Source organism: Zophobas morio, unplaced genomic scaffold (assembly GCF_036711695.1).
Source record: "Zophobas morio isolate AGI-343-1 ecotype UQ-CSIRO unplaced genomic scaffold, CSIRO_AGI_Zmor_V1 ptg000046l, whole genome shotgun sequence".
Lineage (NCBI taxonomy): Eukaryota > Metazoa > Arthropoda > Insecta > Coleoptera > Tenebrionidae > Zophobas > Zophobas morio.
In genome coordinates, this window is record NW_026972151.1 from 1,562,246 (window position 1) to 1,567,738 (window position 5,493).

Sequence of the window (5,493 nt, forward strand, 5' to 3'; positions counted from 1 at the left end):
TATCACAGACAAAACTTCTTACAGCGCCCAGTTCAAAAAAGAAAAAGAAAAGAAGAAGTCGAGAAAACATGAAAGTACATATTCGTCGGATGAACCCTACTACAACAATTCCTTAGTTTATGCTCAGTAAGTAAAGTAAGTAAACAAACAGTTCTTCGCTGCTTTACTAGTGAACGAGTCCCAATATAGTGCTCGATATTTTAGTAAGTTTTGCAAAATAGAGGATCTTAGTTGTACTTCAGGGGCGCGAAGGAATGTCTGGCGAAATAACCTTGGACGAATTTTTATCGTAATATACTTAATTCGTTGTTAACTATGAATTAAAGAAGTATGAATTTTTAATATGTTTTTATTATTATGCAGTGTAAAGTGCAAGGTGCTTATTGATATAGTACATAGTTAAGTAAGTAGGTATATTTGCCGGTCGAAATCCGAGATAACCATTTCTTCGAAAATTTACATCCTCGAACCAGTAACTAAAATTTTCCATAAAAGATTTCCGATGAAACTTCTATTTTTTCATACTCACCAAGAAGCCATGGATAGCAGGCAATAAGACAAGAAGTCACAGCAGCACTGTACATTATTAATTTGTAGATTTTCTTGGCCATTTTTTAGCAAGTTGGTTGTCCACTTAAGAAACTGAATATGTTTTCCTGAAGTGTTGATACTAACGAATAAACAACCACAATGTTACAACTCCTTTATATACTAAACAACTGTTACAAAAAGTCATGGTCGTATATTCATTATCTCTATCTGTCCTTATTACTGCGCGGGGATTACTCAGTGGGTGGAGACAAGTCGCTGCACGCTTAAGTTTTAATTCAGCAGCGCCGTATTTTTAAAGGAAGTCTAACTTATTTTGCAGTTGTTTTTACTTCCCGAGCGTAAGCGAAGGAGGTATTGTATTCGAGTCCGTCGGGGACCTCTCTACTTTTACGTTTTATCGACCTTTCATGACCCCTAGAGTCCCTAGACTACAAAGGAATAGGTCTCACATTTCCGCCTGTCTGTCTGTCCGTGTGTCTGTCCGTCTGTCTGTGCGTCTGTCTGTCCGTCTGTCTGTCCGTCTGTCTGTCTGTCCGTCTGTCTGTCCGTCCGTCCGTATGTCTGTCCGTCTGTCCGTCTGTCTGCTGTCGCGATTTTTATTAGACAGATAATCTCCGAAAGTACTGGGTCGATACTTGTTAAATTTTGTACTTACATTAGGAATATCATGTAACTCTAACCAAAATTTGTCTAACCATCCCCACCAAAAATATGATGACGTCCCTTCAAAATTGCACACAGGAAATGGGTTTGAAATTGTAAAATAACGTAGTCCTACATATATAGTTCATGACTCCGTGATGAGTTTTTACCAGAAACGTTCAGATTTTTGGAAAAAAAAATCAAAATTATAAAGCAACATTTTGCAATTTAATTTTGAATGTGCAAAACCGAATGCTTTGAAACTTGTAGATATTTTATGATAACCATGATAAATTTTTAATCATGTTTAATTTATATGTATTTGCTTATCCCCCTTAAAAAATTGATCAGGTCACCTCAAAATTTTGCCGAATAAATCCTTTCGAAAATGTGCAAAATATGATCAGATTATAGTTGTAATTTATTATTGCTTTCATATTTTTTTTATCTGCTTATACAGGGTGAGTTAAAAAAAAAACAATGAATCAGTCAATTTATTTAAGTTTCCCCCTCTGTTGTTACATTAACATTAAACACGACTCCGTAAACTGTGTTATCGGTGTAAAAGGTACGTGTCCACTGGAGAGTGACTTGGCGAGAATTCGCGAGAGTTACTTTCAAGGGCTTGTCGATTTGAGAGGACAAAGCTCTCAAAACCCCTAGACAGTTGCACTTGCGAGGAAAATGAACCCTCTTTACTCGAACCGACAAAGAATTTATGATTTTACGAGCCTTTTGTTAATTTATTTTTCAAGAAATGCGGTAAAATATTGCAGCTGTGAAAACAGGTAGTAAGAGGACATAAATTATTATGTGGACCTAAAATTGTGCTAAGAAATACGCAAATGCACGATGCTATTTCTATTCATGAAAGAGTAATAGTAACATTACGATTTTTTTGTATCAGGTACATATGCAAAAGTATTATGTAAATCATTGAACAAAATAAGGTGTTCTCCATAAGTTATGTCACGCACATTTTGGGGTTTTTGGACCCTTCTTTTCTGTGTCACAGGTTGTCACATTCATATGATCCCACCCTCTATTATAATGTCATATAATTTTAATGTAGAGTTGATTTTGATTAAATCAACATTGCCATTATTACTCTTATTTAATATTATGTAAAATCTTCTTTCCACATATCTCTTAAAAATGTAACAAATTGGTCGAAAGTTGTTTCGACAGAACTTCCCTCACACCGAAAGAACAATGAAATATATCTAACATTTTCCAGTTGAGTTTTTTCTTTACACAATTTTGTGATGACGTCATCAACATTTTTGCAAGGGCACGTATATCAACTTGGATTGGTGCAGTATAATACTAAAAATAACAGTAGATGAATATGAATATGAATGCAGTGATAAATCACAATTAAAAACTCAACATATTTTGCACACGTAGAATTTATTCTGAAAAATTTTGAGATGACGTCATCAAGTTTTTGTTGGGAATAAACAGATATACCTGAAGATTATCACCCCGGCAGGTTATGATTCATCAAAGGACAATTACATGCAATATTGTAGTGTTAAAAACATCTATAAAATTATTGTCCCTAATAATTATACTTTCAGGTGAGGCAGGTATCAATTTATAAAAGCACTTGTGGATAAACACTGAAAATAAATATAAATATTAATTTTTGAATACGCATGCCAACAATACATTTGTAGTACCTAATATGTAATTCATGATTAAAAATTTATTTAAAAACGTTATTAGAATAATAAAAAATAAATTTACTTCGTTGTGCATAGTTTAATCTCGTACTGCAACAAAAAAATAATAATAATGAAGTATAATCAGAATCACTTATACAAACTCTGATGTTTAATTATAAATTAAAAAAGTTAATCTAGTCTACTTTTCACATTACTTGCTTCAGATTTACGATAAATGAACATAATTTAGTCATTTATTTTCATTTTACATTTTTTTAGTGTTTAATAATTTCATTAAAATGTGTCACCAATCTCAAAACGCTGCATTGAAGTCAGGTAAACGATCAGATTTGGCCGAATTGCGTAGTCCTTTTCACGACCATTTGCATAGAATCATTAACGTGTAAAACAAGTCGGCTTTACTCGAGAAATAATTTATGATGAACTGCTTATTCTCGGGGAATACTTCCCCAATTCGAAACTTCTTCGCACTGAGAGTATCTCTCGCAAGTAAACGCAGTTTGGCTTGTCCACTGGAGAGAATATCGCTCGCGGCGAGATCAGCCGATCAGTGTTTCGTCTTTACTCGATTCGACTCGGAGCTCTCCAGGGCTGATTTTGAGGCGATTTCTCGCAAGTGGACACGTACCTTAAAGGTACGTGTCCACCGTGTCCACTGGAGAGTGACTTGGCGAGAATTCGCGAGAGTTACTTTCAAGGGCTTGTCGATTTGAGAGGATATTTTGGCAAATTTTGCTCGCCGATATATGTCGATCAAACAAAGCTCTCAAAACCCTGTCCACTACACAGTTGCACTTGCGAGGAAAATGAACCCTCTTTACTCGAACCTACAAAAAATTTATGATTTTACGAGCCTTTTGTTAATATATTTTTCAAGAAATGCGGTAAAATATTGCAGCTGTGAAAACAGGTAGTAAGAGGACATAAATTATTATGTGGACCTAAAATTGTGCTAAGAAATACGCAAATGCACGATGCTATTTCTATTCATGAAAGAGTAATAGTAACATTACGATTTTTTTGTATCAGGTACATATGTAAAAGTGTTATGTAAATCATTGAACAAAATAAGGTGTTCTCCATAAGTTATGTCACGCACTTTTGGGGTTTTTGGACCCTTCTTTTCTGTGTCACAGATTGTCACATTCATATGATCCCACCCTCTATTATAATGTCATATAATTTTAATGTAGAGTTGATTTTGATTAAATCAACATTGCCATTATTACTCTTATTTAATATTATGTAAAATCTTCTTTCCACATATCTCTTAAAAATGTAAAAAATTGGTCGAAAGTTGTTTCGACAGAACTTCCCTCACACCGAAAGAACAATGAAATATATCTAACATTTTCGAGTTGAGTTTTTTTTTTACACAATTTTGTGATGACGTCATCAACATTTTTGCAAGGACACGTATATCAACTTGGATTGGTGCAGTATAATACTAAAAATAACAGTAGATGAATATGAATATGAATGCAGTGATAAATCACAATTAAAAACTCAACATATTTTGCACACGTAGAATTTATTCTGAAAAATTTTGAGATGATTAATAATTTACCACGCTTACAATAATCTTAAAACGTCTGGAAGATTTCAAAGGATTCAGTTTTGCAATTCTTGTGTTATTCAGTAAAATCAATTCACGCATTAATTTTTTTTTTAATCACCCTGTATAAGCAAATCTAAAAAATATGAACACAATAATAAATTACAAGTATTAGACTGATCATATATATTTTGCACATTTCGGGTGGAATTTATTCGGCAAAATTTTGTACTGACGTTATCAATTTTTTGGAGGGGATAAGCAAATATATTTTGATTAAAAATTTATCATAACTTTAAAACAGCTGTAAGAATCAAAATTAAATTGTGAAATGTTGTTTTATATTTTTTTCTCCAAAAATCTGGAATCGGCCCAGTACTTTTGGAGATTATTTGTTTAATAAAAATCGGGACGGCAGACAGACGGACAGACCGACAGACGGAAACTGGAGGCATTTCTTCGTACTCTAGGGGTCATGAAAGGTCGAGAAAACGTAAAAGTAGAGAATCGGCTGACGGAAATAACGATGTGTGAAAATTGTAATATTTTAGTTTTTTTTTATAAACACTCGGCATATTAGAATTTAATTTAATTGATACCACAGCAAAGCACGTACTTTTGTTTACCTCCCCATAAAATATTATAACACAGATCTTAAAATCAATACGATTGCGATTTTTTTGTGAACCGCTTCATTACAAAAATTTTTTAGAAAATTAGAATTAGGCATTCTATTTAAAAAAGTACGTTGCATATTACGCCTCAAAAACAGAACACTCTGTATAGTTGAAAATAATTTTAGTGTATGCTACGCGATTTCTATAGTCCTTTTTTTCCATATCGTGCAATTAGTTCTGCAGTTTGGTCTTTTGACCATCCAAATTTGGCCATGGCAAAGCTCACCACTCGCGGACAGCACTGTAGGAATTCGAAACGTGTTCGTATTGTGAAAGTACCTCCAGAGAGGCACAGCTTTGGTTTTCAACTAGAGCCCAAGTTCTAGCGAATTTGCTACCCTGTCCACTGCTCGGCTACACTAGCGAAAGAAACGAGCGA

The 5,493-nt window shown here is 33.9% G+C and overlaps 1 long non-coding RNA gene across 1 annotated transcript; it reads right to left on the reverse strand.

Annotated features, from left to right (window-relative positions):
- Positions 1–333: 333 nt before the first annotated feature.
- Positions 334–694, reverse strand: LOC135142402 (uncharacterized). The gene is made up of 2 exons (XR_010282514.1): positions 530–694; positions 334–476 (listed from the first exon to the last, which is right to left on the reverse strand). It is a non-coding gene; the product is annotated as an uncharacterized LOC135142402 (long non-coding RNA).
- Positions 695–5,493: the final 4,799 nt, after the last annotated feature.